This window comes from Conger conger, chromosome 15, assembly GCF_963514075.1.
Source record: "Conger conger chromosome 15, fConCon1.1, whole genome shotgun sequence".
Classification (NCBI taxonomy): Eukaryota; Metazoa; Chordata; class Actinopteri; order Anguilliformes; family Congridae; genus Conger; species Conger conger.
The window spans coordinates 32,983,616-33,004,845 of NC_083774.1; the positions used below are offsets into that span (position 1 = coordinate 32,983,616).

General features: G+C 40.7%; 22 non-coding genes across 22 annotated transcripts; all 22 read left to right on the forward strand.

The window, feature by feature from the left end:
* The first annotated feature begins 924 nt into the window (after nt 1-924).
* Nucleotides 925-1,006, forward strand: trnal-aag (transfer RNA leucine (anticodon AAG)). Its single transcript has one exon. It is a non-coding gene; the product is annotated as a tRNA-Leu (tRNA).
* A 1,029-nt stretch (nt 1,007-2,035) lies between these two features.
* trnal-aag (transfer RNA leucine (anticodon AAG)) lies at nt 2,036-2,117 on the forward strand. The gene has a single exon. It is a non-coding gene; the product is annotated as a tRNA-Leu (tRNA).
* Nucleotides 2,118-2,858: 741 nt separating this feature from the next.
* trnal-aag (transfer RNA leucine (anticodon AAG)) lies at nt 2,859-2,940 on the forward strand. Its single transcript has one exon. It is a non-coding gene; the product is annotated as a tRNA-Leu (tRNA).
* Nucleotides 2,941-4,793: 1,853 nt separating this feature from the next.
* On the forward strand, nt 4,794-4,875 carry trnal-uag (transfer RNA leucine (anticodon UAG)). Its single transcript has one exon. It is a non-coding gene; the product is annotated as a tRNA-Leu (tRNA).
* A 205-nt stretch (nt 4,876-5,080) lies between these two features.
* On the forward strand, nt 5,081-5,162 carry trnal-aag (transfer RNA leucine (anticodon AAG)). The gene has a single exon. It is a non-coding gene; the product is annotated as a tRNA-Leu (tRNA).
* A 1,029-nt stretch (nt 5,163-6,191) lies between these two features.
* Nucleotides 6,192-6,273, forward strand: trnal-aag (transfer RNA leucine (anticodon AAG)). The gene has a single exon. It is a non-coding gene; the product is annotated as a tRNA-Leu (tRNA).
* A 742-nt stretch (nt 6,274-7,015) lies between these two features.
* On the forward strand, nt 7,016-7,097 carry trnal-aag (transfer RNA leucine (anticodon AAG)). The gene has a single exon. It is a non-coding gene; the product is annotated as a tRNA-Leu (tRNA).
* Nucleotides 7,098-7,839: 742 nt separating this feature from the next.
* On the forward strand, nt 7,840-7,921 carry trnal-uag (transfer RNA leucine (anticodon UAG)). Its single transcript has one exon. It is a non-coding gene; the product is annotated as a tRNA-Leu (tRNA).
* A 205-nt stretch (nt 7,922-8,126) lies between these two features.
* trnal-aag (transfer RNA leucine (anticodon AAG)) lies at nt 8,127-8,208 on the forward strand. Its single transcript has one exon. It is a non-coding gene; the product is annotated as a tRNA-Leu (tRNA).
* Nucleotides 8,209-8,950: 742 nt separating this feature from the next.
* trnal-uag (transfer RNA leucine (anticodon UAG)) lies at nt 8,951-9,032 on the forward strand. Its single transcript has one exon. It is a non-coding gene; the product is annotated as a tRNA-Leu (tRNA).
* Nucleotides 9,033-10,061: 1,029 nt separating this feature from the next.
* trnal-uag (transfer RNA leucine (anticodon UAG)) lies at nt 10,062-10,143 on the forward strand. The gene has a single exon. It is a non-coding gene; the product is annotated as a tRNA-Leu (tRNA).
* A 204-nt stretch (nt 10,144-10,347) lies between these two features.
* On the forward strand, nt 10,348-10,429 carry trnal-uag (transfer RNA leucine (anticodon UAG)). Its single transcript has one exon. It is a non-coding gene; the product is annotated as a tRNA-Leu (tRNA).
* Nucleotides 10,430-11,458: 1,029 nt separating this feature from the next.
* trnal-uag (transfer RNA leucine (anticodon UAG)) lies at nt 11,459-11,540 on the forward strand. Its single transcript has one exon. It is a non-coding gene; the product is annotated as a tRNA-Leu (tRNA).
* A 1,029-nt stretch (nt 11,541-12,569) lies between these two features.
* On the forward strand, nt 12,570-12,651 carry trnal-uag (transfer RNA leucine (anticodon UAG)). The gene has a single exon. It is a non-coding gene; the product is annotated as a tRNA-Leu (tRNA).
* A 492-nt stretch (nt 12,652-13,143) lies between these two features.
* trnal-aag (transfer RNA leucine (anticodon AAG)) lies at nt 13,144-13,225 on the forward strand. Its single transcript has one exon. It is a non-coding gene; the product is annotated as a tRNA-Leu (tRNA).
* A 1,853-nt stretch (nt 13,226-15,078) lies between these two features.
* Nucleotides 15,079-15,160, forward strand: trnal-uag (transfer RNA leucine (anticodon UAG)). The gene has a single exon. It is a non-coding gene; the product is annotated as a tRNA-Leu (tRNA).
* A 205-nt stretch (nt 15,161-15,365) lies between these two features.
* On the forward strand, nt 15,366-15,447 carry trnal-aag (transfer RNA leucine (anticodon AAG)). The gene has a single exon. It is a non-coding gene; the product is annotated as a tRNA-Leu (tRNA).
* Nucleotides 15,448-16,189: 742 nt separating this feature from the next.
* trnal-uag (transfer RNA leucine (anticodon UAG)) lies at nt 16,190-16,271 on the forward strand. Its single transcript has one exon. It is a non-coding gene; the product is annotated as a tRNA-Leu (tRNA).
* A 492-nt stretch (nt 16,272-16,763) lies between these two features.
* trnal-aag (transfer RNA leucine (anticodon AAG)) lies at nt 16,764-16,845 on the forward strand. Its single transcript has one exon. It is a non-coding gene; the product is annotated as a tRNA-Leu (tRNA).
* Nucleotides 16,846-17,587: 742 nt separating this feature from the next.
* On the forward strand, nt 17,588-17,669 carry trnaf-aaa (transfer RNA phenylalanine (anticodon AAA)). The gene has a single exon. It is a non-coding gene; the product is annotated as a tRNA-Phe (tRNA).
* Nucleotides 17,670-20,633: 2,964 nt separating this feature from the next.
* On the forward strand, nt 20,634-20,715 carry trnal-uaa (transfer RNA leucine (anticodon UAA)). Its single transcript has one exon. It is a non-coding gene; the product is annotated as a tRNA-Leu (tRNA).
* Nucleotides 20,716-20,919: 204 nt separating this feature from the next.
* On the forward strand, nt 20,920-21,001 carry trnal-uag (transfer RNA leucine (anticodon UAG)). The gene has a single exon. It is a non-coding gene; the product is annotated as a tRNA-Leu (tRNA).
* Nucleotides 21,002-21,230: the final 229 nt, after the last annotated feature.

A 21,230-nucleotide genomic window follows, 5' to 3' on the forward strand; every position in this document is an offset into this window, starting at 1 on the left:
TTTTCAGTGCAGAGACAATACCAACAATTTTTGTGGCTGATTTCAACAGTTGTTGGCATAGACAGGCTAACCACTGGTTGTTCTAATTGGTTCACAAAATAATGAAATTTTCTCGCCATAAAGAAGGGTAACATTTAAATGAAAACCTCCTCTTGTTGATTTGTTTGTCTGACTAGTTGATCTGACTTACATACTGTTATTTGAAGAAGGTGAGGACATGAAATCCTGACACAAAATGGTTTGTTTTGGACGCACATTTACACAAGTAAATGGACCAGAAATACAAAGAGCTGTGAATGGTCCAGAATGTTTGAGGAGATGAACAGTCCGTGTTGCTCAATGCATTCAATGCATTTTTCACTCCAAATCAAGTGCCGGAATTATTCGTTCTCAAACCTAAAAAATATACAAAAAATCAAAGCCATCTAAATTTCAAAACATGTAGCATGTTGTCTATGAAGACAGAAATGCTCTGACACAGATCAAGTAATCCTTTACATCATTGGAATTAGCAAAACACTTTCATCACACAATGTAAAATTGACTTTACGTAGCCAGAATAGTCCTGAAAAATGATGAAATCAAAGAAAACTGCCAGTTTTCAAAGATTTTCTTTTAATTCCTAACCCTGGTTTTAGCTCGCTTGGCCGAGCGGTCCAAGGCGCTGGATTTAGGCTCCAGTCTCTTCGGAGGCGACGGTTTGAATACCTCCGCTGCCATTTTAACTACGAACGTGCATACTTGGGAGCTCCACGCGAAAAGCTCCTTCTAAGTGAATCAACAAAGATTTCACACGGTCAGGATGCCATCTTGTTCTTCAGTGTTCAGACAACGGCAACACCCATAAAAACTTCCCACATTTGAATAAGATTCAGTAACTGTTAGGATTCAATGTTTTTCTTGTTGTGTCGTGAGTGTGCTTTAGGTAGCGTGGCCGAGCGGTCCAAGGCGCTGGATTAAGGCTCCAGTCTCTTCGGAGGCGAGGGTTCGAATCCCTCCGCTGCCATTTTCAGCAAAAAAGCTGCAAAACGTGCTTAATGGTCAGCTTCATGCTACACCCTGGTTCTCACGGTATTACCACAGATCTCACATTGAGAGAATGCCAGCATGCTTTTCAGTGCAGAGACAATACCAACTATTTTTGTGGCTGATTTCAACAGTTGTTGGCATAGACAGGCTAAACACTGGTTGTTCTAATTGGTTCACAAAATAATGAAATTTTCTCGCCATAAAGAAGGGTAACATTTAAATGAAAACCTCCTCTTGTCGATTTGTTTGTCTGACTAGTTGATCTGACTTACATACTGTTATTTGAAGAAGGTGAGGACATGAAATCCTGACACAAAATGGTTTCTTTTGGACGCACATTTACACAAGTAAATGGACCAGAAATACAAAGAGCTGTGAATGGTCCAGAATGTTTGAAGAGATGAACAGTCAGTGTTGCTCAATGCATTCAATGCATTTTTCACTCCAAATCAAGTGGCGGAATTATTCGTTCTCAAACCTAAAAAATATATAAAAAATCAAAGCCGTCTAAATTTCAAAACATGTAGCATGTTGTCTATGAAGACAGAAATGCTCTGACACAAATCAAGTAATCCTTTACATCATTGGAATTAGCAAAACACTTTCATCACACAATGTAAAATTGACTTTACGTAGCCAGAATAGTCCTGAAAAATGATGAAATTAAAGAAAACTGCCAGTATTCAAAGATTTTCTTTTAATGCTTGGTCCTTGTTTTAGGTAGCGTGGCCGAGCGGTCCAAGGCGCTGGATTTAGGCTCCAGTCTCTTCGGAGGCGACGGTTTGAATACCTCCGCTGCCATTTTAACTACGAACGTGCATAATTGGGAGCTCCACGCGAAAACCTCCTTCTAAGTGAATCAACAAAGATTTCACACGGTCGGGATGCCATCTTGTTCTTCAGTGTTCAGACAACGGCAACACCCATAAAAACTACCCACATTTGAATAAGATTCAGTAACTGTTAGGATTCAATGTTTTTCTTGTTGTGTCGTGAGTGTGCTTTAGGTAGCGTGGCCGAGCGGTCCAAGGCGCTGGATTAAGGCTCCAGTCTCTTCGGAGGCGAGGGTTCGAATCCCTCCGCTGCCATTTTCAGCAAAAAAGCTGCAAAACGTGCTTAATGGTCAGCTTCATGCTACACCCTGGTTCTCACGGCATTACCACAGATCTCACATTGAGAGAATGCCAGCATGCTTTTCAGTGCAGAGACAATACCAACAATTTTTGTGGCTGATTTCAACAGTTGTTGGCATAGACAGGCTAAACACTGGTTGTTCTAATTGGTTCACAAAATAATGAAATTTTCTCGCCATAAAGAAGGGTAACATTTAAATGAAAACCTCCTCTTGTTGATTTGTTTGTCTGACTAGTTGATCTGACTTACATACTGTTATTTGAAGAAGGTGAGGACATGAAATCCTGACACAAAATGGTTTCTTTTGGACGCACATTTACACAAGTAAATGGACCAGAAATACAAAGAGCTGTGAATGGTCCAGAATGTTTGAAGAGATGAACAGTCAGTGTTGCTCAATGCATTCAATGCATTTTTCACTCCAAATCAAGTGGCGGAATTATTTGTTCTCAAACCTAAAAAATATATAAAAAATCAAAGCCGTCTAAATTTCAAAACATGTAGCATGTTGTCTATGAAGACAGAAATGCTCTGACACAGATCAAGTAATCCTTTACATCATTGGAATTAGCAAAACACTTTCATCACACAATGTAAAATTGACTTTACGTAGCCAGAATAGTCCTGAAAAATGATGAAATTAAAGAAAACTGCCAGTATTTAAAGATTTTTTTTAATGCTTGATTCTTGTTTTAGGTAGCGTGGCCGAGCGGTCCAAGGCGCTGGATTAAGGCTCCAGTCTCTTCGGAGGCGAGGGTTCGAATCCCTCCGCTGCCATTTTCAGCAAAAAAGCTGCAAAACGTGCTTAATGGTCAGCTTCATGCTACACCCTGGTTCTCACGGCATTACCACAGATCTCACATTGAGAGAATGCCAGCATGCTTTTCAGTGCAGAGACAATACCAACAATTTTTGTGGCTAATTTCAACAGTTGTTGGCATAGACAGGCTAAACACTGGTTGTTCTAATTGGTTCACAAAATAATGAAATTTTCTCGCCATAAAGAAGGGTAACATTTAAATGAAAACCTCCTCTTGTTGATTTGTTTGTCTGACTAGTTGATCTGACTTACATACTGTTATTTGAAGAAGGTGAGGACATGAAATCCTGACACAAAATGGTTTCTTTTGGACGCACATTTACACAAGTAAATGGACCAGAAATACAAAGAGCTGTGAATGGTCCAGAATGTTTGAAGAGATGAACAGTCAGTGTTGCTCAATGCATTCAATGCATTTTTCACTCCAAATCAAGTGGCGGAATTATTTGTTCTCAAACCTAAAAAATATATAAAAAATCAAAGCCGTCTAAATTTCAAAACATGTAGCATGTTGTCTATGAAGACAGAAATGCTCTGACACAGATCAAGTAATCCTTTACATCATTGGAATTAGCAAAACACTTTCATCACACAATGTAAAATTGACTTTACGTAGCCAGAATAGTCCTGAAAAATGATGAAATTAAAGAAAACTGCCAGTTTTCAAAGATTTTCTTTTAATGCCTATCCCTGGTTTTAGGTCGCTTGGCCGAGCGGTCCAAGGTGCTGGCTTTAGGCTCCAGTCTCTCCGGAGGCGAGGGTTCGAATCCCTCCGCTGCCATTTTAACTACGAACGTGCATACTTGGGAGCTCCACGCGAAAAGCTCCTTCTAAGTGAATCAACAAAGATTTCACACGGTCGGGATGCCATCTTGTTCTTCAGTGTTCAGACAACGGCAACACCCATAAAAACTACCCACATTTGAATAAGATTCAGTAACTGTTAGGATTCAATGTTTTTCTTGTTGTGCTGATAGCGTGCGTTAGGTTGCTTGGCCGAGCGGTCCAAGGCGCTGGATTAAGGCTCCAGTCTCTTCGGAGGCGAGGGTTCGAATCCCTCTGCTGCCATTTTCAGCAAAAAAGCTGCAAAACGTTCTTAATGGTCAGCTTCATGCTACACCCTGGTTCTCACGGTATTACCACAGATCTCACATTGAGAGAATGCCAGCATGCTTTTCAGTGCAGAGACAATACCAACAATTTTTGTGGCTGATTTCAACAGTTGTTGGCATAGACAGGCTAAACACTGGTTGTTCTAATTGGTTCACAAAATAATGAAATTTTCTCGCCATAAATAAGGGTAACATTTAAATGAAAACCTCCTCTTGTTGATTTGTTTGTCTGACTAGTTGATCTGACTTACATACTGTTATTTGAAGAAGGTGAGGACATGAAATCCTGACACAAAATGATTTCTTTTGGACGCACATTTACACAAGTAAATGGACCAGAAATACAAAGAGCTGTGAATGGTCCAGAATGTTTGAAGAGATGAACAGTCAGTGTTGCTCAATGCATTCAATGCATTTTTCACTCCAAATCAAGTGGCGGAATTATTCGTTCTCAAACCTAAAAAATATATAAAAAATCAAAGCCGTCTAAATTTCAAAACATGTAGCATGTTGTCTATGAAGACAGAAATGCTCTGACACAGATCAAGTAATCCTTTACATCATTGGAATTAGCAAAACACTTTCATCACACAATGTAAAATTGACTTTACGTAGCCAGAATAGTCCTGAAAAATGATGAAATTAAAGAAAACTGCCAGTATTCAAAGATTTTCTTTTAATGCTTCCTCCTTGTTTTAGGTAGCGTGGCCGAGCGGTCCAAGGCGCTGGATTTAGGTTCCAGTCTCTTCGGAGGCGAGGGTTCGAATCCCTCCGCTGCTATTTTAACTACGAACGTGCATACTTGGGAGCTCCACGCGAAAAGCTCCTTCTAAGTGAATCAACAAAGATTTCACACGGTCAGGATGCCATCTTGTTCTTCAGTGTTCAGACAACGGCAACACCCATAAAAACTTCCCACATTTGAATAAGATTCAGTAACTGTTAGGATTCAATGTTTTTCTTGTTGTGTCGTGAGTGTGCTTTAGGTAGCGTGGCCGAGCGGTCCAAGGCGCTGGATTAAGGCTCCAGTCTCTTCGGAGGCGAGGGTTCGAATCCCTCCGCTGCCATTTTCAGCAAAAAAGCTGCAAAACGTGCTTAATGGTCAGCTTCATGCTACACCCTGGTTCTCACGGTATTACCACAGATCTCACATTGAGAGAATGCCAGCATGCTTTTCAGTGCAGAGACAATACCAACTATTTTTGTGGCTGATTTCAACAGTTGTTGGCATAGACAGGCTAAACACTGGTTGTTCTAATTGGTTCACAAAATAATGAAATTTTCTCGCCATAAAGAAGGGTAACATTTAAATGAAAACCTCCTCTTGTCGATTTGTTTGTCTGACTAGTTGATCTGACTTACATACTGTTATTTGAAGAAGGTGAGGACATGAAATCCTGACACAAAATGGTTTCTTTTGGACGCACATTTACACAAGTAAATGGACCAGAAATACAAAGAGCTGTGAATGGTCCAGAATGTTTGAAGAGATGAACAGTCAGTGTTGCTCAATGCATTCAATGCATTTTTCACTCCAAATCAAGTGGCGGAATTATTCGTTCTCAAACCTAAAAAATATATAAAAAATCAAAGCCGTCTAAATTTCAAAACATGTAGCATGTTGTCTATGAAGACAGAAATGCTCTGACACAGATCAAGTAATCCTTTACATCATTGGAATTAGCAAAACACTTTCATCACACAATGTAAAATTGACTTTACGTAGCCAGAATAGTCCTGAAAAATGATGAAATTAAAGAAAACTGCCAGTATTCAAAGATTTTCTTTTAATGCTTGGTCCTTGTTTTAGGTAGCGTGGCCGAGCGGTCCAAGGCGCTGGATTTAGGCTCCAGTCTCTTCGGAGGCGACGGTTTGAATACCTCCGCTGCCATTTTAACTACGAACGTGCATAATTGGGAGCTCCACGCGAAAACCTCCTTCTAAGTGAATCAACAAAGATTTCACACGGTCGGGATGCCATCTTGTTCTTCAGTGTTCAGACAACGGCAACACCCATAAAAACTACCCACATTTGAATAAGATTCAGTAACTGTTAGGATTCAATGTTTTTCTTGTTGTGTCGTGAGTGTGCTTTAGGTAGCGTGGCCGAGCGGTCCAAGGCGCTGGATTAAGGCTCCAGTCTCTTCGGAGGCGAGGGTTCGAATCCCTCCGCTGCCATTTTCAGCAAAAAAGCTGCAAAACGTGCTTAATGGTCAGCTTCATGCTACACCCTGGTTCTCACGGCATTACCACAGATCTCACATTGAGAGAATGCCAGCATGCTTTTCAGTGCAGAGACAATACCAACAATTTTTGTGGCTGATTTCAACAGTTGTTGGCATAGACAGGCTAAACACTGGTTGTTCTAATTGGTTCACAAAATAATGAAATTTTCTCGCCATAAAGAAGGGTAACATTTAAATGAAAACCTCCTCTTGTTGATTTGTTTGTCTGACTAGTTGATCTGACTTACATACTGTTATTTGAAGAAGGTGAGGACATGAAATCCTGACACAAAATGGTTTCTTTTGGACGCACATTTACACAAGTAAATGGACCAGAAATACAAAGAGCTGTGAATGGTCCAGAATGTTTGAAGAGATGAACAGTCAGTGTTGCTCAATGCATTCAATGCATTTTTCACTCCAAATCAAGTGGCGGAATTATTTGTTCTCAAACCTAAAAAATATATAAAAAATCAAAGCCGTCTAAATTTCAAAACATGTAGCATGTTGTCTATGAAGACAGAAATGCTCTGACACAGATCAAGTAATCCTTTACATCATTGGAATTAGCAAAACACTTTCATCACACAATGTAAAATTGACTTTACGTAGCCAGAATAGTCCTGAAAAATGATGAAATTAAAGAAAACTGCCAGTATTTAAAGATTTTTTTTTAATGCTTGATTCTTGTTTTAGGTAGCGTGGCCGAGCGGTCCAAGGCGCTGGATTAAGGCTCCAGTCTCTTCGGAGGCGAGGGTTCGAATCCCTCCGCTGCCATTTTCAGCAAAAAAGCTGCAAAACGTGCTTAATGGTCAGCTTCATGCTACACCCTGGTTCTCACGGCATTACCACAGATCTCACATTGAGAGAATGCCAGCATGCTTTTCAGTGCAGAGACAATACCAACAATTTTTGTGGCTAATTTCAACAGTTGTTGGCATAGACAGGCTAAACACTGGTTGTTCTAATTGGTTCACAAAATAATGAAATTTTCTCGCCATAAAGAAGGGTAACATTTAAATGAAAACCTCCTCTTGTTGATTTGTTTGTCTGACTAGTTGATCTGACTTACATACTGTTATTTGAAGAAGGTGAGGACATGAAATCCTGACACAAAATGGTTTCTTTTGGACGCACATTTACACAAGTAAATGGACCAGAAATACAAAGAGCTGTGAATGGTCCAGAATGTTTGAAGAGATGAACAGTCAGTGTTGCTCAATGCATTCAATGCATTTTTCACTCCAAATCAAGTGGCGGAATTATTTGTTCTCAAACCTAAAAAATATATAAAAAATCAAAGCCGTCTAAATTTCAAAACATGTAGCATGTTGTCTATGAAGACAGAAATGCTCTGACACAGATCAAGTAATCCTTTACATCATTGGAATTAGCAAAACACTTTCATCACACAATGTAAAATTGACTTTACGTAGCCAGAATAGTCCTGAAAAATGATGAAATTAAAGAAAACTGCCAGTATTCAAAGATTTTCTTTTAATGCTTCCTCCTTGTTTTAGGTAGCGTGGCCGAGCGGTCCAAGGCGCTGGATTTAGGTTCCAGTCTCTTCGGAGGCGAGGGTTCGAATCCCTCCGCTGCTATTTTAACTACGAACGTGCATACTTGGGAGCTCCAAGCGAAAAGCTCCTTCTAAGTGAATCAACAAAGATTTCACACGGTCGGGATGCCATCTTTTTCTTCAGTGTTCAGACAACGGCAACACCCATAAAAACTACCCACATTTGAATAAGATTCAGTAACTGTTAGGATTCAATGTTTTTCTTGTTGTGTCATGAGTGTGCTTTAGGTAGTGTGGCCGAGTGGTCCAAGGTGCTGGATTAAGGCTCCAGTCTCTTCGGAGGCGAGGGTTCGAATCCCTCCACTGCCATTTTCAGCAAAAAAGCTGCAAAACGTGCTTAATGGTCAGCTTCATGCTACACCCTGGTTCTCACGGTATTACCACAGATCTCACATTGAGAGAATGCCAGCATGCTTTTCAGTGCAGAGACAATACCAACAATTTTTCTGGCTGATTTCAACAGTTGTTGGCATAGACAGGCTAAACACTGGTTGTTCTAATTGGTTCACAAAATAATGAAATTTTCTCGCCATAAAGAAGGGTAACATTTAAATGAAAACCTCCTCTTGTTGATTTGTTTGTCTGACTAGTTGATCTGACTTACATACTGTTATTTGAAGAAGGTGAGGACATGAAATCCTGACACAAAATGGTTTGTTTTGGACGCACATTTACACAAGTAAATGGACCAGAAATACAAAGAGCTGTGAATGGTCCAGAATGTTTGAAGAGATGAACAGTCAGTGTTGCTCAATGCATTCAATGCATTTTTCACTCCAAATCAAGTGGCGGAATTATTCGTTCTCAAACCTAAAAAATATATAAAAAATCAAAGCCGTTTAAATTTCAAAACATGTAGCATATTGTCTATGAAGACAGAAATGCTCTGACACAGATCAAGTAATCCTCTACATCATTGGAATTAGCAAAACACTTTCATCACACAATGTAAAATTGACTTTACGTAGCCAGAATAGTCCTGAAAAATGATGAAATTAAAGAAAACTGCCAGTATTCAAAGATTTTCTTTTAATGCTTCCTCCTTGTTTTAGGTAGCGTGGCCGAGCGGTCCAAGGCGCTGGATTTAGGCTCCAGTCTCTTCGGAGGCGAGGGTTCGAATCCCTCCGCTGCCATTTTAACTACGAACGTGCATACTTGGGAGCTCCACGCGAAAAGCTCCTTCTAAGTGAATCAACAAAGATTTCACACGGTCAGGATGCCATCTTGTTCGTCAGTGTTCAGACAACGGCAACACCCATAAAAACTACCCACATTTGAATAAGATTCAGTAACTGTTAGGATTCAATGTTTTTCTTGTTGTGCTGATAGCGTGCGTTAGGTTGCTTGGCCGAGCGGTCCAAGGCGCTGGATTAAGGCTCCAGTCTCTTCGGAGGCGAGGGTTCGAATCCCTCTGCTGCCATTTTCAGCAAAAAAGCTGCAAAACGTTCTTAATGGTCAGCTTCATGCTACACCCTGGTTCTCACGGCATTACCACAGATCTCACATTGAGAGAATGCCAGCATGCTTTTCAGTGCAGAGACAATACCAACAATTTTTGTGGCTAATTTCAACAGTTGTTGGCATAGACAGGCTAAACACTGGTTGTTCTAATTGGTTCACAAAATAATGAAATTTTCTCGCCATAAAGAAGGGTAACATTTAAATGAAAACCTCCTCTTGTTGATTTGTTTGTCTGACTAGTTGATCTGACTTACATACTGTTATTTGAAGAAGGTGAGGACATGAAATCCTGACACAAAATGGTTTCTTTTGGACGCACATTTACACAAGTAAATGGACCAGAAATACAAAGAGCTGTGAATGGTCCAGAATGTTTGAAGAGATGAACAGTCAGTGTTGCTCAATGCATTCAATGCATTTTTCACTCCAAATCAAGTGGCGGAATTATTCGTTCTCAAACCTAAAAAATATATAAAAAATCAAAGCCGTCTGAATTTCAAAACATGTAGCATGTTGTCTATGAAGACAGAAATGCTCTGACACAGATCAAGTAATCCTTTACATCATTGGAATTAGCAAAACACTTTCATCACACAATGTAAAATTGACTTTACGTAGCCAGAATAGTCCTGAAAAATGATGAAATTAAAGAAAACTGCCAGTATTCAAAGATTTTCTTTTAATGCCAGGTCCTGGTTTTAGGTAGCGTGGCCGAGCGGTCCAAGGCGCTGGATTTAGGCTCCAGTCTCTTCGGAGGCGAGGGTTCGAATCCCTCCGCTGCCATTTTAACTACGAACGTGCATACTTGGGAGCTCCACGCGAAAAGCTCCTTCTAAGTGAATCAACAAAGATTTCACACTGTCAGGATGCCATCTTGTTCATCAGTGTTCAGACAACGGCAACACCCATAAAAACTACCCACATTTGAACAAGATTCAGTAATGTTAGGATTCAATGTTTTTCTTGTTGCGTTGTTAGTGAATTTTGGGTAGCGTGGCCGAGCGGTCCAAGGCGCTGGATTTAGGCTCCAGTCTCTTCGGAGGCGAGGGTTCGAATCCCTCCGCTGCCATTTTAACTACGAACGTGCATACTTGGGAGCTCCACGCGAAAAGCTCTTTCTAAGTGAATCAACAAAGATTTCACACGGTCAGGATGCCATCTTGTTCTTCAGTGTTCAGACAACGGCAACACCCATAAAAACTTCCCACATTTGAATAAGATTCAGTAACTGTTAGGATTCAATGTTTTTCTTGTTGTGTGGTTTGTGTGCTTTAGGTAGCGTGGCCGAGCGGTCCAAGGCGCTGGATTAAGGCTCCAGTCTCTTCGGAGGCGAAGGTTCGAATCCCTCCGCTGCGATTTTCAGCAAAAAAGCTGGAAAACGTGCTTAATGGTCAGCTTCAGGCTACACCCTGGTTCTCACGGTATTACCACAGATCTCACATTGAGAGAATGCCAGCATGCTTTTCAGTGCAGAGACAATACCAACAATTTTGGTGGCTAATTTCAACAGTTGTTGGCATAGACAGGCTAAACACTGGTTGTTCTAATTGGTTCACAAAATAATGAAATTTTCTCGCCTTAAAGAAGGGTAACATTTAAATGAAAACCTCGTCTTGTCGATTTGTTTGTCTGACTAGTTGATCTGACTTACATACTGTTATTTGAAGAAGGTGAGGACAGGAAATCCTGACACAAAATGGTTTCTTTAGGACGCACATTTACACAAGTAAATGGACCAGAAATACAAAGAGCTGTGAATGGTCCAGAATGTTTGAGGAGATGAACAGTCAGTGTTGCTCAATGCATTCAATGCATTTTTCACTCCAAATCAAGTGGCGGAATTATTCGTTCTCAAACCTAAAAAATATATAAAAAATCAAAGCCGTCTAAATTTCAAAACATGTACCATGTTGTCTATGAAGACAGAAATGCTCTGACACAGATCAAGTAATCCTTTACATCATTGGAATTAGCAAAACACTTTCATCACACAATGTAAAATTGACTTTACGCAGCCAGAATAGTCCTGAAAAATGATGAAATTAAAGAAAACTGCCAGTATTCAAAGATTTTCTTTTAATGCTTCCTCCTTGTTTTAGGTAGCGTGGCCGAGCGGTCCAAGGCGCTGGATTTAGGCTCCAGTCTCTTCGGAGGCGAGGGTTCGAATCCCTCCGCTGCTATTTTAACTACGAACGTGCATACTTGGGAGCTCCAAGCGAAAAGCTCCTTCTAAGTGAATCAACAAAGATTTCACACGGTCGGGATGCCATCTTTTTCTTCAGTGTTCAGACAACGGCAACACCCATAAAAACTACCCACATTTGAATAAGATTCAGTAACTGTTAGGATTCAATGTTTTTCTTGTTGTGTGGTTTGTGTGCTTTAGGTAGCGTGGCCGAGCGGTCCAAGGCGCTGGATTAAGGCTCCAGTCTCTTCGGAGGCGAAGGTTCGAATCCCTCCGCTGCGATTTTCAGCAAAAAAGCTGCAAAACGTGCTTAATGGTCAGCTTCATGCTACACCCTGGTTCTCACGGTATTACCACAGATCTCACATTGAGAGAATGCCAGCATGCTTTTCAGTGCAGAGACAATACCAACAATTTTTGTGGCTGATTTCAACAGTTGTTGGCATAGACAGGCTAAACACTGGTTGTTCTAATTGGTTCACAAAATAATGAAATTTTCTCGCCATAAAGAAGGGTAACATTTAAATGAAAACCTCCTCTTGTCGATTTGTTTGTCTGACTAGTTGATCTGACTTACATACTGTTATTTGAAGAAGGTGAGGACATGAAATCCTGACACAAAATGGTTTGTTTTGGACGCACATTTACACAAGTAAATGGACCAGAAATACAAAGAGCTGTGAATGGTCCAGAATGTTTGAGGAGATGAACAGTCAGTGTTGCTCAATGCATTCAATGCATTTTTCACTCCAAATCAACTGCCGGAATTATTCGTTCTCAAACCTAAAAACTATACAAAAAATCAAAGCCATCTAAATTTCAAAACATGTAGCATGTTGTCTATGAAGACAGAAATGCTCTGACACAGATCAAGTAATCCTTTACATCATTGGAATTAGCAAAACACTTTCATCACACAATGTAAAATTGACTTTACGTAGCCAGAATAGTCCTGAAAAATGATGAAATTAAAGAAAACTGCCAGTATTCAAAGATTTTCTTTTAATGCCAGGTCCTGGTTTTAGGTAGCGTGGCCGAGCGGTCCAAGGCGCTGGATTTAGGCTCCAGTCTCTTCGGAGGCGAGGGTTCGAATCCCTCCGCTGCCATTTTAACTACGAACGTGCATACTTGGGAGCTCCACGCGAAAAGCTCCTTCTAAGTGAATCAACAAAGATTTCACACGGTCAGGATGCCATCTTGTTCGTCAGTGTTCAGACAACGGCAACACCCATAAAAACTACCCACATTTGAATAAGATTCAGTAACTGTTAGGATTCAATGTTTTTCTTGTTGTGCTGATAGCGTGCGTTAGGTTGCTTGGCCGAGCGGTCCAAGGCGCTGGATTTAGGCTCCAGTCTCTTCGGAGGCGACGGTTTGAATACCTCCGCTGCCATTTTAACTACGAACGTGCATAATTGGGAGCTCCACGCGAAAACCTCCTTCTAAGTGAATCAACAAAGATTTCACACGGTCGGGATGCCATCTTGTTCTTCAGTGTTCAGACAACGGCAACACCCATAAAAACTACCCACATTTGAATAAGATTCAGTAACTGTTAGGATTCAATGTTTTTCTTGTTGTGTCGTGAGTGTGCTTTAGGTAGCGTGGCCGAGCGGTCCAAGGCGCTGGATTAAGGCTCCAGTCTCTTCGGAGGCGAGGGTTCGAATCCCTCCGCTGCCATTTTCAGCAAAAAAGCTGCAAAACGTGCTTAATGGTCAGCTTCATGCTACACCCTGGTTCTCACGGCATTACCACAGATCTCACATTGAGAGAATGCCAGCATGCTTTTCAGTGCAGAGACAATACCAACAATTTTTGTGGCTAATTTCAACAGTTGTTGGCATAGACAGGCTAAACACTGGTTGTTCTAATTGGTTCACAAAATAATGAAATTTTCTCGCCATAAAGAAGGGTAACATTTAAATGAAAACCTCCTCTTGTTGATTTGTTTGTCTGACTAGTTGATCTGACTTACATACTGTTATTTGAAGAAGGTGAGGACATGAAATCCTGACACAAAATGGTTTCTTTTGGACGCACATTTACACAAGTAAATGGACCAGAAATACAAAGAGCTGTGAATGGTCCAGAATGTTTGAAGAGATGAACAGTCAGTGTTGCTCAATGCATTCAATGCATTTTTCACTCCAAATCAAGTGGCGGAATTATTTGTTCTCAAACCTAAAAAATATATAAAAAATCAAAGCCGTCTAAATTTCAAAACATGTAGCATGTTGTCTATGAAGACAGAAATGCTCTGACACAGATCAAGTAATCCTTTACATCATTGGAATTAGCAAAACACTTTCATCACACAATGTAAAATTGACTTTACGTAGCCAGAATAGTCCTGAAAAATGATGAAATTAAAGAAAACTGCCAGTTTTCAAAGATTTTCTTTTAATGCCTATCCCTGGTTTTAGGTCGCTTGGCCGAGCGGTCCAAGGTGCTGGCTTTAGGCTCCAGTCTCTCCGGAGGCGAGGGTTCGAATCCCTCCGCTGCCATTTTAACTACGAACGTGCATACTTGGGAGCTCCACGCGAAAAGCTCCTTCTAAGTGAATCAACAAAGATTTCACACGGTCGGGATGCCATCTTGTTCTTCAGTGTTCAGACAACGGCAACACCCATAAAAACTACCCACATTTGAATAAGATTCAGTAACTGTTAGGATTCAATGTTTTTCTTGTTGTGCTGATAGCGTGCGTTAGGTTGCTTGGACGAGCGGTCCAAGGCGCTGGATTAAGGCTCCAGTCTCTTCGGAGGCGAGGGTTCGAATCCCTCTGCTGCCATTTTCAGCAAAAAAGCTGCAAAACGTTCTTAATGGTCAGCTTCATGCTACACCCTGGTTCTCACGGTATTACCACAGATCTCACATTGAGAGAATGCCAGCATGCTTTTCAGTGCAGAGACAATACCAACAATTTTTGTGGCTGATTTCAACAGTTGTTGGCATAGACAGGCTAAACACTGGTTGTTCTAATTGGTTCACAAAATAATGAAATTTTCTCGCCATAAATAAGGGTAACATTTAAATGAAAACCTCCTCTTGTTGATTTGTTTGTCTGACTAGTTGATCTGACTTACATACTGTTATTTGAAGAAGGTGAGGACATGAAATCCTGACACAAAATGATTTCTTTTGGACGCACATTTACACAAGTAAATGGACCAGAAATACAAAGAGCTGTGAATGGTCCAGAATGTTTGAAGAGATGAACAGTCAGTGTTGCTCAATGCATTCAATGCATTTTTCACTCCAAATCAAGTGGCGGAATTATTCGTTCTCAAACCTAAAAAATATATAAAAAATCAAAGCCGTCTAAATTTCAAAACATGTAGCATGTTGTCTATGAAGACAGAAATGCTCTGACACAGATCAAGTAATCCTTTACATCATTGGAATTAGCAAAACACTTTCATCACACAATGTAAAATTGACTTTACGTAGCCAGAATAGTCCTGAAAAATGATGAAATTAAAGAAAACTGCCAGTATTCAAAGATTTTCTTTTAATGCTTCCTCCTTGTTTTAGGTAGCGTGGCCGAGCGGTCCAAGGCGCTGGATTTAGGCTCCAGTCTCTTCGGAGGCGAGGGTTCGAATCCCTCCGCTGCTATTTTAACTACGAACGTGCATACTTGGGAGCTCCAAGCGAAAAGCCCCTTCTAAGTGAATCAACAAAGATTTCACACGGTCGGGATGCCATCTTTTTCTTCAGTGTTCAGACAACGGCAACACCCATAAAAACTACCCACATTTGAATAAGATTCAGTAACTGTTAGGATTCAATGTTTTTCTTGTTGTGTCATGAGTGTGCTTTAGGTAGTGTGGCCGAGTGGTCCAAGGTGCTGGATTAAGGCTCCAGTCTCTTCGGAGGCGAGGGTTCGAATCCCTCCGCTGCCATTTTCAGCAAAAAAGCTGCAAAACGTGCTTAATGGTCAGCTTCATGCTACACCCTGGTTCTCACGGTATTACCACAGATCTCACATTGAGAGAATGCCAGCATGCTTTTCAGTGCAGAGACAATACCAACAATTTTTCTGGCTGATTTCAACAGTTGTTGGCATAGACAGGCTAAACACTGGTTGTTCTAATTGGTTCACAAAATAATGAAATTTTCTCGCCATAAAGAAGGGTAACATTTAAATGAAAACCTCCTCTTGTTGATTTGTTTGTCTGACTAGTTGATCTGACTTACATACTGTTATTTGAAGAAGGTGAGGACATGAAATCCTGACACAAAATGGTTTCTTTTGGACGCACATTTACACAAGTAAATGGACCAGAAATACAAAGAGCTGTGAATGGTCCAGAATGTTTGAAGAGATGAACAGTCAGTGTTGCTCAATGCATTCAATGCATTTTTCACTCCAAATCAAGTGGCGGAATTATTCGTTCTCAAACCTAAAAAATATATAAAAAATCAAAGCCGTTTAAATTTCAAAACATGTAGCATATTGTCTATGAAGACAGAAATGCTCTGACACAGATCAAGTAATCCTCTACATCATTGGAATTAGCAAAACACTTTCATCACACAATGTAAAATTGACTTTACGTAGCCAGAATAGTCCTGAAAAATGATGAAATTAAAGAAAACTGCCAGTATTCAAAGATTTTCTTTTAATGCTTCCTCCTTGTTTTAGGTAGCGTGGCCGAGCGGTCCAAGGCGCTGGATTTAGGCTCCAGTCTCTTCGGAGGCGAGGGTTCGAATCCCTCCGCTGCCATTTTAACTACGAACGTGCATACTTGGGAGCTCCACGCGAAAAGCTCCTTCTAAGTGAATCAACAAAGATTTCACACGGTCAGGATGCCATCTTGTTCGTCAGTGTTCAGACAACGGCAACACCCATAAAAACTACCCACATTTGAATAAGATTCAGTAACTGTTAGGATTCAATGTTTTTCTTGTTGTGCTGATAGCGTGCGTTAGGTTGCTTGGCCGAGCGGTCCAAGGCGCTGGATTTAGGCTCCAGTCTCTTCGGAGGCGACGGTTTGAATACCTCCGCTGCCATTTTAACTACGAACGTGCATAATTGGGAGCTCCACGCGAAAACCTCCTTCTAAGTGAATCAACAAAGATTTCACACGGTCGGGATGCCATCTTGTTCTTCAGTGTTCAGACAACGGCAACACCCATAAAAACTACCCACATTTGAATAAGATTCAGTAACTGTTAGGATTCAATGTTTTTCTTGTTGTGTCGTGAGTGTGCTTTAGGTAGCGTGGCCGAGCGGTCCAAGGCGCTGGATTAAGGCTCCAGTCTCTTCGGAGGCGAGGGTTCGAATCCCTCCGCTGCCATTTTCAGCAAAAAAGCTGCAAAACGTGCTTAATGGTCAGCTTCATGCTACACCCTGGTTCTCACGGCATTACCACAGATCTCACATTGAGAGAATGCCAGCATGCTTTTCAGTGCAGAGACAATACCAACAATTTTTGTGGCTAATTTCAACAGTTGTTGGCATAGACAGGCTAAACACTGGTTGTTCTAATTGGTTCACAAAATAATGAAATTTTCTCGCCATAAAGAAGGGTAACATTTAAATGAAAACCTCCTCTTGTTGATTTGTTTGTCTGACTAGTTGATCTGACTTACATACTGTTATTTGAAGAAGGTGAGGACATGAAATCCTGACACAAAATGGTTTCTTTAGGACGCACATTTACACAAGTAAATGGACCAGAAATACAAAGAGCTGTGAATGGTCCAGAATGTTTGAAGAGATGAACAGTCAGTGTTGCTCAATGCATTCAATGCATTTTTCACTCCAAATCAAGTGGCGGAATTATTTGTTCTCAAACCTAAAAAATATATAAAAAATCAAAGCCGTCTAAATTTCAAAACATGTAGCATGTTGTCTATGAAGACAGAAATGCTCTGACACAGATCAAGTAATCCTTTACATCATTGGAATTAGCAAAACACTTTCATCACACAATGTAAAATTGACTTTACGTAGCCAGAATAGTCCTGAAAAATGATGAAATTAAAGAAAACTGCCAGTATTTAAAGATTTTTTTTTAATGCTTGATTCTTGTTTTAGATAGCGTGGCCGAGCGGTCCAAGGCGCTGGATTAAAGCTCCAGTCTCTTCGGAGGCGAGGGTTCGAATCCCTCCGCTGCCATTTTCAGCAAAAAAGCTGCAAAACGTGCTTAATGGTCAGCTTCATGCTACACCCTGGTTCTCACGGCATTACCACAGATCTCACATTGAGAGAATGCCAGCATGCTTTTCAGTGCAGAGACAATACCAACAATTTTTGTGGCTAATTTCAACAGTTGTTGGCATAGACAGGCTAAACACTGGTTGTTCTAATTGGTTCACAAAATAATGAAATTTTCTCGCCATAAAGAAGGGTAACATTTAAATGAAAACCTCCTCTTGTTGATTTGTTTGTCTGACTAGTTGATCTGACTTTCATACTGTTATTTGAAGAAGGTGAGGACATGAAATCCTGACACAAAATGGTTTCTTTTGGACGCACATTTACACAAGTAAATGGACCAGAAATACAAAGAGCTGTGAATGGTCCAGAATGTTTGAAGAGATGAACAGTCAGTGTTGCTCAATGCATTCAATGCATTTTTCACTCCAAATCAAGTGGCGGAATTATTTGTTCTCAAACCTAAAAAATATATAAAAAATCAAAGCCGTCTAAATTTCAAAACATGTAGCATGTTGTCTATGAAGACAGAAATGCTCTGACACAGATCAAGTAATCCTTTACATCATTGGAATTAGCAAAACACTTTCATCACACAATGTAAAATTGACTTTACGTAGCCAGAATAGTCCTGAAAAATGATGAAATTAAAGAAAACTGCCAGTTTTCAAAGATTTTCTTTTAATGCCTATCCCTGGTTTTAGGTCGCTTGGCCGAGCGGTCCAAGGTGCTGGCTTTAGGCTCCAGTCTCTCCGGAGGCGAGGGTTCGAATCCCTCCGCTGCCATTTTAACTACGAACGTGCATACTTGGGAGCTCCACGCGAAAAGCTCCTTCTAAGTGAATCAACAAAGATTTCACACGGTCGGGATGCCATCTTGTTCTTCAGTGTTCAGACAACGGCAACACCCATAAAAACTACCCACATTTGAATAAGATTCAGTAACTGTTAGGATTCAATGTTTTTCTTGTTGTGCTGATAGCGTGCGTTAGGTTGCTTGGCCGAGCGGTCCAAGGCGCTGGATTAAGGCTCCAGTCTCTTCGGAGGCGAGGGTTCGAATCCCTCTGCTGCCATTTTCAGCAAAAAAGCTGCAAAACGTTCTTAATGGTCAGCTTCATGCTACACCCTGGTTCTCACGGTATTACCACAGATCTCACATTGAGAGAATGCCAGCATGCTTTTCAGTGCAGAGACAATACCAACATTTTTTGTGGCTGATTTCAACAGTTGTTGGCATAGACAGGCTAAACACTGGTTGTTCTAATTGGTTCACAAAATAATGAAATTTTCTCGCCATAAATAAGGGTAACATTTAAATGAAAACCTCCTCTTGTTGATTTGTTTGTCTGACTAGTTGATCTGACTTACATACTGTTATTTGAAGAAGGTGAGGACATGAAATCCTGACACAAAATGGTTTCTTTTGGACGCACATTTACACAAGTAAATGGACCAGAAATACAAAGAGCTGTGAATGGTCCAGAATGTTTGAAGAGATGAACAGTCAGTGTTGCTCAATGCATTCAATGCATTTTTCACTCCAAATCAAGTGGCGGAATTATTCGTTCTCAAACCTAAAAAATATATAAAAAATCAAAGCCGTCTGAATTTCAAAACATGTAGCATGTTGTCTATGAAGACAGAAATGCTCTGACACAGATCAAGTAATCCTTTACATCATTGGAATTAGCAAAACACTTTCATCACACAATGTAAAATTGACTTTACGTAGCCAGAATAGTCCTGAAAAATGATGAAATTAAAGAAAACTGCCAGTTTTCAAAGATTTTCTTTTAATGCCTATCCCTGGTTTTAGGTCGCTTGGCCGAGCGGTCCAAGGTGCTGGCTTTAGGCTCCAGTCTCTCCGGAGGCGAGGGTTCGAATCCCTCCGCTGCCATTTTAACTACGAACGTGCATACTTGGGAGCTCCACGCGAAAAGCTCCTTCTAAGTGAATCAACAAAGATTTCACACGGTCGGGATGCCATCTTGTTCTTCAGTGTTCAGACAACGGCAACACCCATAAAAACTACCCACATTTGAATAAGATTCAGTAACTGTTAGGATTCAATGTTTTTCTTGTTGTGCTGATAGCGTGCGTTAGGTTGCTTGGCCGAGCGGTCCAAGGCGCTGGATTAAGGCTCCAGTCTCTTCGGAGGCGAGGGTTCGAATCCCTCTGCTGCCATTTTCAGCAAAAAAGCTGCAAAACGTTCTTAATGGTCAGCTTCATGCTACACCCTGGTTCTCACGGTATTACCACAGATCTCACATTGAGAGAATGCCAGCATGCTTTTCAGTGCAGAGACAATACCAACATTTTTTGTGGCTGATTTCAACAGTTGTTGGCATAGACAGGCTAAACACTGGTTGTTCTAATTGGTTCACAAAATAATGAAATTTTCTCGCCATAAAGAAGGGTAACATTTAAATGAAAACCTCCTCTTGTTGATTTGTTTGTCTGACTAGTTGATCTGACTTACATACTGTTATTTGAAGAAGGTGAGGACATGAAATCCTGACACAAAATGGTTTCTTTTGGACGCACATTTACACAAGTAAATGGACCAGAAATACAAAGAGCTGTGAATGGTCCAGAATGTTTGAAGAGATGAACAGTCAGTGTTGCTCAATGCATTCAATGCATTTTTCACTCCAAATCAAGTGGCGGAATTATTCGTTCTCAAACCTAAAAAATATATAAAAAATCAAAGCCGTCTGAATTTCAAAACATGTAGCATGTTGTCTATGAAGACAGAAATGCTCTGACACAGATCAAGTAATCCTTTACATCATTGGAATTAGCAAAACACTTTCATCACACAATGTAAAATTGACTTTACGTAGCCAGAATAGTCCTGAAAAATGATGAAATTAAAGAAAACTGCCAGTATTCAAAGATTTTCTTTTAATGCCAGGTCCTTGTTTTAGGTAGCGTGGCCGAGCGGTCCAAGGCGCTGGATTTAAGCTCCAGTCTCTTCGGAGGCGAGGGTTCGAATCCCTCCGCTGCCATTTTAACTACGAACGTGCATACTTGGGAGCTCCACGCGAAAAGCTCCTTCTAAGTGAATCAACAAAGATTTCACACGGTCAGGATGCCATCTTGTTCATCAGTGTTCAGACAACGGCAACACCCATAAAAACTACCCACATTTGAACAAGATTCAGTAATGTTAGGATTCAATGTTTTTCTTGTTGCGTTGTTAGTGAATTTTGGGTAGCGTGGCCGAGCGGTCCAAGGCGCTGGATTTAGGCTCCAGTCTCTTCGGAGGCGAGGGTTCGAATCCCTCCGCTGCCATTTTAACTACGAACGTGCATACTTGGGAGCTCCACGCGAAAAGCTCCTTCTAAGTGAATCAACAAAGATTTCACACGGTCAGGATGCCATCTTGTTCTTCAGTGTTCAGACAACGGCAACACCCATAAAAACTTCCCACATTTGAATAAGATTCAGTAACTGTTAGGATTCAATGTTTTTCTTGTTGTGTGGTTTGTGTGCTTTAGGTAGCGTGGCCGAGCGGTCCAAG